We start from the raw sequence: 12,839 nt of genomic DNA, 5'->3' as shown, positions 1-12,839 counted from the left end.
AACGAAGGCTGGCCTGTTGATTAAAATGTAATTATAAGATAATGATACCAAAATAATTACATGCTAATTAAAACTAATTACTTTGTACATGCACATGACAGTGTATATCATAGTACGTTTAATCATTGTGTACAGTATCTGGTATAACACAAGCATAATTGCTCAAATCAGTATCAAATACAAATAATTGCAAATAATGACCTCTCTCTTACAGCTTGGTATGGGGAGCTAATTAGAACCAATGAAGATTGTGTCCTTTGGTGGGTACAGGTGACATCATTAGGATTCTATAGAATGTTCTTATTTTAGGATTTGTTGTGATTCTCATGAGGAAGGCAGTGTGCCCTGGGCTTGCCAAGAGCAGGTGCAGCCCAGGTTAGCAGCTGGAATCCAGCTGTGAGAATAAGAGGAAAGAGACTATGACATCCTCAATTGCATCTTCTGTTCTGTGGTCAGCAGAAGTCGCTAGGACCGCGTGGATCTGAGTGGGTATTAGCAGCAGAGCAGGGCTGCACTGAGCATGCGCAGTGTGGGGCTTGTAGCTCTGCTTCTCTGTTAGTTACTGATATAAACAGCTGGAGCTAGTGAAACACACACAATGCAGGCAGGCACAGAGCACTGAACGCTTGCTGGGAGGCACTCACTGCACATCCTGACGCTGGTACAAGCAGCCAAGCATGGGACTGGAATTCACCCTGGATTTGTCCTTTGATTGCTGAGATCTCACACTGCTGGGCTGTACAGAGCATACTTTTTCCATCCCCCTGTGATAAGCAGGTATGTCACAAACGGTTACTTTCTATTTTCTTGGAAGACTCAATGCTGATCCTCATGCCAACTTATTTCAATGATGGAGACAGAATCCTGGATGCATCAAATGTATCTTATTGGTCACTGAGACTTGGGTCTTGTTGTTTGTTAGAAGTTTGTGGTAAGATGGCATTTTAGGTGGTACATGTTTCCACTTTGAATCAGTCTGCAATAAACGGAAAAGCAGAGATCCACAAACCTATAGATCTCCAGCAGGCTTGGAACTACAAATCCCTTGATGCTTTGCCATCCTTAAGGTCTAACTTCAAGCAGTATAGCAGCTGGGGTTCTATACTTTGGCCACCCTTAAATGAAAGGATCTCGAATTAAACGTGCTTGGGAGAAATGCTCTCTGTTGTCTCTTGTGGGAAAGAAGTCGTCTGTGCACAGGTTAATTCAAATGGGATATCGTAGCATTCTTAGCTGCTGTAGATAGAGGCTGAGCACAATGAGTTTAATTTATTATTATTATTAATAATAATTTAATATGTGATGAGGTTCACTGGCATCCAATTCATGACCGGTATGAGCTTGGAATACATTTTGAATCATTTGGAAAAATACAATTAAAAATTCCATGGTTTTAAGTATAACAAGTCAAATAAATAAATTGCTGTGTGTGTATATACATATAAATCAGTATATTGTGTACCGTATAAAATGGTCTCCGTATATCAGATCCTAAGTTTGACAGATCTGTAATTCTACATTAAAATACATACGGATATCCTCCCATGATTCTATGAATGAAATAGGCTGAGAATCATGGGAGTTGTAGTTCAGCAACATCTGGAGGGACAGAGAGAGTTTGGGGAAGCCTTGTGTAAACAGAGGATGGCTGTGCTTCCTGGGAGTTGCAGCCCATAGCCCATAGCCACTGCAATGCCCCATGTTGGGTACTAGTATAGGATTAGTAGTTCTTGGGAGCACATTGAAAATCACTATGGAATCATCAAAGAATTCCAAGTAGCCCTCTCACTGTCTTGCTCAGTTAAGTAAAATGTTTCAATGTTTTCATTAGTAAAGCACTTAGTCGATAACTTACTATAATCATTCACTGAGTTTGTAAGGCTCTGTGCTGAGGCAGGATATAAATAGAGGCCTGACACAAGAAAGGGAAAATAATTGAAATGGTACTTTATGTAAACACCAGGGACCGGTGCAAACTGATAGGTATATTCTAGTAGTGGAATAATAATAATGACATCAGCAATCCAGTATTTGTTGTTTTTGCAAAATTGTCTCTTTAAGATTTGACTGTGGGAATGCAGAGTGGCAAAAAAATACATTTTATATAGTGTTTTCCTTTGTGTTTATGTCCAAGAAAAAGCACAATTTCTGCCTCCCATTAAGTATTTGAAGACCCCTAGCTGTAGAACTACAACTTACAGCCGTACTTGGGTAAAGGATCATGGGAGTTGTAGTCCAACTGTTCAGAATCCTTCTCTGGACACCCCACTGTTTAAATACAGACTGAGGAGAGCAGCACTGAAGGAGTTAGACATATTTGCAGCTAAACACATCTTCTTTACCCTCTAGTGGTGTTAATTAGTTTTTTCCCATTTTCTACCACCTTGTGCGGTTGTGAGATCACAGTCAGTATATTTCCATTTCACAGATGATTTAACTCCATCCTTTCGCTCGCCCTGTTAGTGATGTCTTGTTTATGACAGGAATTCATACCGTACAGAACATATCATAGGGACTAAATGGTTAAGGCTTTCGGTGCCATAGGGGATATACTATCCTTGCCTCTGAGTGTCAGATAGGTAATCAATCCATTGATTTGTAATGCATAACTATTTCCAGCGCCCCAAGGGTTAATCTCTGTTATATGTGTGCGTTGAATGTATTTTTATTTTTTTCCAGACACACAATATTTTTAATCAAACAACATTATATGAAAACTATGGTTTACTATTAGTAAAGATATTTGGCAAAACAACATGTTTAAATACAGAATTCCTTATTTTTGTTTTAAAGGCTAAATGTTTTATAGTATAATTATGCTAATAAAAAAATAATAAAGTTTTAAAATGAAAGAAAAAAAATATTAAAAAAACAGTAATCATTCATAAAACCAAATAATCTTCACCTATTACCTTTATATCACTAATGGCTACAATCTATATGAAAATAATTCCTGTAGCATAGTAACCCACGTCACATATTCGGAGGCACTTAATGTAGCGTGATAAGTTGCCCAGCTTTCTCTCCAGTGAGAGACATTCTTCTGCCATATTTCTCGCAAATTACTGCTAGTAACAGGTGTCTTACATGCTTCTATGCTCCATATCAACTATTTATTCAGAGAGAACTCTGTTTCAATTACCAATCAAGCACGCTTGTACTTTAACCAATCAATCACCTTTAACTTTTTAAAGTAATTTGTTATTTAAATTCTCTTTTTATCTTCATTAGTCATATCCCATGGCGTGCTGGTAGCACAGTTTAGAAAGACTGGTATATAGCAGTCAGATACTACAACTACTTTGAACAACATTGGAAATTGAATACATGATTTTTAACTTCTCACACTCCATCACTGGCTAGTGTAAAAAAAAAAAAGAAAAAAAAAAAAAGTAAAAATGCGCATATATATATATATATATATTGTGCAGTCCTTCATTTTTGGGTGTTCTACTAGAGGTTTGGCATGGTTCTGCATTGTATTTTATCTGTTCCCTAAATTGCACTCTTTTAGAAATAAATCTCAGATATCCCACCTGGAATCTACTGCCGTCACTATCCCACCCTTTCCCATAATGCACATTACAGCAGATTCCAGATGGGACGAAATCTATTACTGCTTAATTTTTTTAGTCTTTGTTTCTCAATGCCATAAAAACGTATCCATAATAACAACCTTTGTACATTGGGAAGTTTGTGGGCTTTTTATTTTGTTTGTTTTTGTACTTTTTTAAACTTGTTTGTCAGTAATAATGTGCATTACCATAAAACACCACATCCCAAGTTGTTTGACTATTCTACTGAATAATGAAGCTAGTATATTGCTATTGAAGCAAGCAAGCAAGTAAGCCTGCTGGGAAAGACCAACCCCATGAATAATACAACTAATGTAACTTCAAAAAATAAGGACAAGAAGTACCATCACAAGTATTTGAGTCATTTTGCAGTCCCACTTTTAACTATGAGAATGGATAATATACTGTTTAGATTGCTTGTACCCAGAATAAATTCTACTTTATAGTAAATTCCAGACTCAGACCTATTTAATCTAGATACTACTTCCCACGTGACCTCGTAGTTCAGAGTTTATTAGACTAAGGGTGTCCAATTGTTCTGTGCATTTTGTAGCTTTTCCACTGTTACTTAAACACAGATTCCTACAATGGTGGTCCTAATGGGTAATATACTTTGTCAAGCATCCTTAATACATTTATTATTATCATTATAATAAGTAGTAGTGTTAGCAGTAATATTCAACATGACTATAGTCCATACCCAAGGGGGGGGGGAGAATTGTAGAAAATTGACCTTGGAAAAGTAGGCCAAAATAGCAGAATCAGAATTTTTTTTAACTCTGCTGGTTTTTCATCTATGCTATTCTTGCCTAAACTTTGCAATTCTCTTGTTTGTTCCCCATAATTTCTGGGTTTATGGTTTATAACCCATGAATTCTCTTATCTGCATACATTTTAATTGAGTATAATATGTGAGCAAAGATTCTCATGTTGAAGGAATCCTAGCGTTAATGTATAAAGTAAAAGCTAAACATTATTGAAAAAGTAAAAAAATAAAACATCATTATTTTACCTTTTATGTTAATTGGATAACTGGCATATGAATTGGGTAACTGGCAAGTGCTGGAATTAAATGTTCTATTTTTTCTTGGTTCATACTGTGCCTAGTCTCATAGACTAGGAAAGAAACGCTGTTATGAATGTTTAATCCACACCTTTTATTTAACATAAAGCACCACTGGCATAACCTGATAGTGATTTACAAAGGAAGAAAGGCTGCAAGGGATGTACATTTTTGAAGGTTTAAATTTGCAAGAATATTTTGTATGGAAGCAACTTAATAATCAAAATTAAAACTATGTATAGAGAGATACAAGTACAATTAAACAGCTGCCATTTGAATTTATGGTCTGTGGTTATATCTGATTATATCTGATGGTATAAATCGAAACTGAAGAATAACTATACACATGGTTATCATGTTAGTAAAACCTCTACTTTCTTTGTTTTTTGAATATTTAATACAAAAAGTGGCTATCTATGTTAATAAGCCCTGGATACATAGATTTGCAATTGACTCGAGTATTAAATTGATAGAGTGAGCTATGTACTTCTTTACGCCTTTAATAAAATCATTACATTATCTTTTATGTCATTCCATATTTTTTTTCTTTTGTGGTGCATTATATCTAAACATAAGTAGCTCAGTAAAGCCTACAAATAAGTGAATTAAAATCTGTTAACTCTTTCATAAAATATGTATCTCTAGCAGTTATTCACAAAAGTGAGAATTCCAATTTTAAGGTCAAAGCAGCTGAACTGAAGACATTCTACAAAACAGATATGCTTCCTTACATCTGAAATTCACATAGAATTCCCTTGGAACTAATTTTAAAGATGAAGGGGAGGGAGGAAGAGGATATCGCTATTTTTTTTTTTTTAGTTTTATTTTTTTTACTTTTTTTTGCAGTTGGAAAAATCCCTATACGCAATCCTATGTCTTTTCATGTATGTTTGTATCTATGTTTTTGTAATTGAAAATCAATAAAAAAAAATCTATGATTATAACAAGAATTCCCTTGGAATTCTCACATTAGCTCATAACACTGTTAGAGTAAACTCTTTACTGTTCCAACACAGTTCTCAAAACATAGTCTTGTTTTTTTCCAATGTCTCCACAGGAGCAGAATTTGGCAATGCCTATATCCCTAAATGTGGATGTACCTTAAAGACTGGGTTGGGAAGTACTAAACTAAGGAGGAGGTAGTGGTTGTGCTATCGCCCCAATATGACAAACCTTTATTTCATTTTGATTTGTTTGAAGCTCTATGTGCTACGGGCAATTATCTTTTATACAAGCAGAAAAATAATTATCCTGTAATCTAAAAGTAGGAGACAAATCAATCAATACTAAACAATGAATCAAAATACAATAGCAATAAATATAACACGAGGGAATGAAAAGTAATATTAGCAAAACATAAATAAAAGAATACAAAAATAATAAAAATTAAATCAATAAAAAGTATTTTCAGCATACAGTGCCTTGAATAGTATTTATTGTTTATTTTTTCCACTTTGTTTTGTTGCAGACTTATGTAGTAATTGATTAAATTAATTTTTTTTTTCACATCAATCTCCACCCAATATTCCTTTATGTCAAAGCAAAAAAAAGGATTTTTGACACCATTGCAAATATATATAACAGAGTACTGAAATATCATATTGACATAAGTGTTCAGACCATTTACTCAATACTTAGATGGAACATCTATGACAGCTGTTATTTTTGTGTATGATGCGACAAGCTTTGCAGACCTGGATTTGGATAGGTTTTGCCATTCATCTAGGTAGATAATTTCAATGTCTGTCAGGTTTATGGGCACCTTCAGTGGACAGCTATTTCCAGGTCTCTCCAAAGGTGTATGATATGATTCAAGCTCGAGTTCTGCCTGAGCCACTCAAAGACTCACAGAATAATCCCTAAATTACCCTTGCATTGTCTTGGCTCTGTTTTTAGCATCATTGTTTTGTTGGAAGGTAACCCATTGGTCTAGTCTGAAGTCCTGAGTACTCTGGACCAAGTTTTCTTCAGGGATATTTCTGTATTTTACTGTGTACAGCTTTATCTCATTCCCAAAAAATCTTCCAGTCTCTGCTGCTGGAAAAACAACCCCACATGAGGCTATCACCATTGGGCTTGTATTGCACAGATGATGGGCAGTGCCTGGGTTCCTCCATACATGACTCTTTCAACTGGGGCTAAATACTTAAATCTTTGGTTTATTGGACCAGGGAATCTTGTTTCTCATACCTTGAGAGTCCTTTTTAGAATTTTTTTGCAAATTCCAAGCAGGCTTTCATGTGTCTTGCAGTGAGAAGAGGCTTCCGTCTGGCCAATCTGCCTTAAAAGCCGAATATGTGGAGTGCAGCAGTGATGGTTGTTCTGCAAGTTTCTCCCATTTCCACACATGATCTCTGGAAGTCACCCAGAGAGATCATCATACATTTGGTCACCTCTCTTACCAAGGCCATGTCCCCCAATTGCTCAGTTTTGTAAGGTTTTTTCAGCTGATTATATAGACAGATGTGTGTGCCTTTCCAAATCATGTGCAATCAACTGAATTTGCTGGGCTCCAATCAAAGAATAGAAAACATCTCAAATATGATCCAAAGATACGTGTGTTAATGTAATATTTCATCATTTTCTTTTTAATAACTTTGCAAACTTTTTTTAAAAATGTGTTTGTTTGCTTTTTGCTTTGTCATTCTGAGATATTAAGTGTAGGTTGATGAAAATTAATTTGAACCATGTAAACCAGATTTAGAAAAATAAATAAAAAGGATTCTGAATGTTTTCTGAATGTGTTTTATGCCTCTACTTGAGTCCAAAGTTTACTTGTTGATAAAGAAGCTTTCATTTTTAAGAAAAAATGCCTATTGTTTAATTGGTTATTTGTTTTACTGACAGACAATCCCATCCTGCATATATACATAAGTATATGACAAATGATTAACCCTCTTCTCTTGCCAATCCATCCCATATCCCCCAGCAGTCATGAGTTTGTTTTTACAGAATCCCGAGACCTTTTTTCATGTTGTTGAAGAACTCCATCTTCAGCCTGATAAAGAGAGAGAGTACATGTAACATTATGTTTTTCTTTAGCTTATAATGTCAGTACAAGGGGCAAGTGAAAAGAAAGTAGGTGCTATCTGCTCCAAACTAGTTTTTAGGAGTTCCTGGGAATGACATCTCCATCTTTACTTCCTTATTGCTGCAAGGTTTTATTACAAACTGGTTTAAATGTATATATCCAGATCTGATACAGTAATAATGTGTTTTATTCATTAAATGTTTCCCTTTGCGAAGCGTATATCTCAGTATTCTTTGAATGTGGAAATATCATAGAAATCAATAGTTTTCCTTTTACAGAATGCAATATTATCTCAAGGTACTAATATCCTCTCTTTATTTAGATCATTGAACTGTAAATAATATGTGGATATAAGGTCACAACCCAATAAAATGCTTCTGTGACCCGTTATAAATTTAACAATGTGAATAACAACTGTTCACTTGGCAATTGTATCCAGATACCATTATGGTATTAGGATAGCCTTCTTCATTGAATGAAGAAGGCCAATTGTGTATAGTTCATGGAGAACATCTATTCAATGAGATTCATTCTGCTTTAGTATATGTATGACTTATATTTGAAATGTTTTTTTACTAATGCTAGAGATGACTTTTGGGGTAATATTTTTACAGGTAACACACTCTCCTTAAATGGATGGCATCGAACACTAATCATATATAAAAGGTGCATTTTATTTAATCTCACTATTTACATCCAAATTGCAAAATTGGGGTACAATATATAGATCGCAAAAAAACAAATAAAATATTTTTCAGGGCACTTTGTGTGCATATGTTGAGCATGCACATTTTTATTTGTAGCAATCTGTTCCTGCCTTGTGAAAAATAACGTTAATTTCAATAAAAAATTATATAGTAAATAAACTACTTATCAACATCAAAACCCACAACTTAAATGTGTCTCTGTATTAAAACAGCTTGATACATTCAGATATTTCATTTCACAGACAAACAAACAAAAGGGTTTCTCTCTCCCCTTCCTTTACCCAATTTGTAGTAGAAAAACAAAAACAGATTCTGAGTCCCAATGGTGCCACTACCAGATGTCCCTTAGTTCCATGCTTGGGTAAGCTTTGATAGGTAAAGGGGATTTAACCTACACATCTTACAAAATTAAATGTCAGGGAGATGGCAACTCGTGTGTTAGTATTTTTAAAGGGACACTATAGTCATTAGAACCACTACAGCTTAATGTAGTTGTTCTGGTATATATTATCTTTCCCTACAGGCTTTCTAATGGAAACACTGCCTTTCCAGAGAAACACTGCCTTTTCTGAGAACACCTCTAGTGGCAGTCACTCAGACAGTCACTAGAGGTGCTTCCTGGGTCCGTGCTGACCCAATGTGCAGCACTGGTGTTCAGCATCTCCACACTCTGCATGTTCTCCATAGAGTTGCTCTCAGCTAAAGGGGTTATGCGAGGCACCTTTTTACCGCAAAGAGAGGAGCCCGGGGACGTATAGTTATTTTGACACTATAGTGTCAAGAATACAAGTGCCCCTTTAATTTTAACCCAGCTCTTCTGCAGGTAGGGTGAAGAAATAAGGGATGTTCTGCATACCTGTATTTATATAAACTGTGACCTTATGCTACTTCATTAATCCCCCATTTCTTGTTCAGTGAAAACATATTGAAATCAGTTTCAGCAGTTAATTGCAAGGCAATTGTTGGTAAATAGCATATTTACTAAACTTTTAACAACAGACTTAGACTGTGCTCAGCTGTAATTATAATTTCAGTGAATAGAATACTTTTTATTTGTAGTCAAATGTATTGATCTGGTGCCTGCTGCTTGTGTGTTTATCAAAAGCAAAATCAATTCTAATCGAGTTTTTTTTTTCTTTTTTCAACTTGTCTTTATAAATTGTGTAGAATTAAATTTAAGACCTGTGTTGAAAAACAACTGCATATACATTCTGGTTTAGTTTTGAATTCTTACTTTGTTACAATGTAACACTGAATGTTGGCAGCTAAACCCTTGCGTGTTAAAGATTTTCAGAAGAAAATGCAAATGGAAGGGAAACTGATTAGGAAGGATATTCTACAGGATACAGTTCTTGGCTTACTCTTGCAGTTAAAGGGTGTTTCATGCTGTTAACATGTGCACAGGAAAACCATTTTTAGAGAAGACCTATAAAAATAAATATGTAATTATAAATAAGTAAACAAAAAAAATAATAATAATTAAGTATTTTTATTTAATTTACATCAATCCGCTATCTTCTTCAGCCTTGTTAGATGTTCAGGTGAATAGGGTACAGTTTCAAATTACTACATTCAGTCTTCCGGCCATGGAATGTATCTGTGCGTACATATCATTGTTTATATTTTATTTTTTTCGGGGAGGTAGGGGACCTGGGGTGAATGATTATCCTCTGTTGATAAAGATGCTAGAATTTAAAGTTTATTTTGTTTTGTTTTTTCAAATAAAAAGACAAAACTGTAAGTTAAAATACTTTAGAGAGATACAAAATTTAAATAAATAAGGAAATAAATGCCAGGTGCATCTTTATAAATAAGGGGATCTGTTCACTGAACATTAAGTTGTGGTGTGTTGAGAACAGACTTTTGAAAGGCAAATCATTTGCAGCTTTCTTAAAATAAACTTTTTCCTGTCTCTGTTACGTTGTCCTAAATCTTGCATGCTGATTCACAGCACATTATTTAAAGAATATAATATATAAGCACAATACATTAAAAGACGACTATAGTCACCCAGACCACTTCATCTCAATGAAGTGGTCTAGGTGCAGTGGTCCTGTCATTTTAACCGTGCAATATAAAACATTGTCGTTTGTTAGAAACTACAATGTTTACATTGCAAGGTTATATGCACCTCTAGTGACTCTAACACTAACAAAGCTCAGTGTGAGCATGAAATGCTGTTGATATAAGGTTTTAATTGGAGAAGTGTAGCATTTGGCCGTGCATGTTAAATCCGATCCATTGCTTCTCTATTGTGTATAGGGTCCCACATGTTATGCCTAATCAAACTTAAAGCATAGGGTAAAGAATTCATTGTATCAGAAATAATTAGTCGTATCAAGTACTTGTGTTGATAATCAAATCTAACAAAATTCACTTTGTTAACATTCATATAAGAAGTGCCTCATTCTACTATTCTCTTTTGATTTTAATATTACTAATAATACAAATGTACCACCAACTATTCAACTAGGGGTATACACTTAGCTTTTGCTAGTTTCCAAGTAGCCCCTTGAGTATATGTGAGATTTGTTTCACATTTCTCTTGTGTCCATGGCAACAGATGCAAATGCTTTAATTTGGTACTATTCTTAAGATTTTGGTGTGTGCATGTGTGCGTGTATGTATGTGTGTGTATGTGTATATATATATATATATATATATATATATATATATATATATATATATATATATTATATACATATTATTTTATATACATTACATTTTCCTTCCTCTAGTTACATTTAGACATGGATATTTGTTTCATTCCGAACTGCAGTTCATCTAAATTTGGAGAATCATATGAATTCCATTGCAAAATTTAGCCAAATCATGAACCAAAATGAATTACGCAATGGATGAGCATGTTTATTTTGATTCATGATTTGGAGCCAAAAAAAAAGAGATAATAGGAAAAAAGATGACTGAAGACTAGGGGACAGCCACTACATGTTGTATTCACAAATCTAGTGAGAAGTCACCAATAGCAGGAAAGAAAGGCGCAGTAAAAACAAAATCTATATTTCTATATTTTTTATTTAATTAATGCATAAGATATAAATATACAGAGTTGTTTTTTTTGTTTGATTCGACCTAAACACATTTTTTTTTTTGGGCGTGCACATGTGAATAGTGTAGCATCCTGGCCTAGATGTAAAATACTTAACAAGAAAAAAAAAACGCTATTCATATACTGTATTATCCAATGCAATAGTTGAGATTTGATTTTATATCCTGTGCTCATTCTGTTTAAAATATGTAGTACTAGGGACTATCTTGCATTTATATCACTCCTGAAGTTTAGTGTTGGAGACAATTTTTTTTATTTATTTAAAGGACAAAAAAGACTTGAACAAAACTTTCTTGTACAAAAGGCAAGCTGGACAATGGACCGCCAAGAGAGCACCATTGGAATCTGTCATAATTGTGACTTAATGGGACTTGCATAGAAAAAAAATAACAAATGCCTTGGCTTAATCTACTGTGAACAAAAAAGTTTAAAAATCAAATTTTAACAGGAAAGGCTATCTGGAAAAACAATGGCTATCTGAAGAGTTTAATTATAATAACTATAGGCTATGTGAGGCAAATATAACAAATGCTGGCTACATTGTCCTTTGGAAACCCAGCAACATGAAAAATAGTAAGTTGTGGTAAGTTGATGTTGTCAACTAGAATGGAAATCTCTATTAAGCTTACATTAGAGGCTGAGAGCAAGGGGTTTTGTCAAACCACTCTCAAACAGTGTTATAAAAATATGGGATGGCGGCCACAAATCTACTGCTCTGAGCTTTAGTAGTTATAGTGCGTAGAGGGTCCCTTATGTTTTTAGGTCAATACATTGGGTATACATTTATGGAGAGTAATGCCACAATTGTTACATAGAGTACCAAATCTTAAAGGGACACTATAGTCTCCAAATCAACTTTTTAGCTTCATAAGGCAGTTTTGGTGTTTAGGTCATGGCATCTGCCTGCTCAATTCACTGCCGTTTGTTTATGCAGCCCTAGTCAAACCTTTCCTGGCTGTGACTGACAAAGCCTACATAAAAAACAAACAAAAAAAGTCAATCAGATATAACTTTATACGTTTTTATCGTCTAGCACGCTATTAACAGAGCAGGAGATAAGAAATTCTAAATTAAACAGACTGTGTAATAAAGGAAATATAAACATTTAGATCTGTCTTTACAGGAAGTATCTATGAATGCTGTGCAAGTCACATGTAGGGAGGTGTGACTAGGGCTGTATAAACAAAGTGATTTAACATCTAAATGGCAGAGAACTAAGCAGTGAGACTGCAGAGGTACAATCGATACACCAAAACTGCTTTATTAAGCTAAAGTTACTTTGATGACTATAGTGTCCCTTTAAGTAACCATCAGTCAGTTATCTGTGCAAAAGTTGCTACTTCTTTAAAACTAAGGATTTCTTAAAAACAAATTGAGATAGATTTCACACGAT

General features: G+C 34.6%; 1 protein-coding gene across 1 annotated transcript in view; it reads left to right on the top strand.

Annotated features, from left to right (window-relative positions):
• The first annotated feature begins 560 nt into the window (after window positions 1–560).
• WSCD1 (WSC domain containing 1) overlaps window positions 561–12,839 on the top strand; it is a 138,946-nt gene continuing 126,667 nt past the window's right edge. The window contains exon 1 of the mRNA XM_063449769.1: window positions 561–777. The gene's annotated coding sequence lies outside the window, so the exon portion shown is untranslated. The remainder of the gene's footprint in view (window positions 778–12,839) is intronic.

Source organism: Pelobates fuscus, chromosome 1 (genome assembly GCF_036172605.1).
Source record: "Pelobates fuscus isolate aPelFus1 chromosome 1, aPelFus1.pri, whole genome shotgun sequence".
Lineage (NCBI taxonomy): Eukaryota > Metazoa > Chordata > Amphibia > Anura > Pelobatidae > Pelobates > Pelobates fuscus.
Note: the sequence above shows the minus strand (reverse complement) of the source record. Positions and strands in the feature narration are given on the sequence as shown.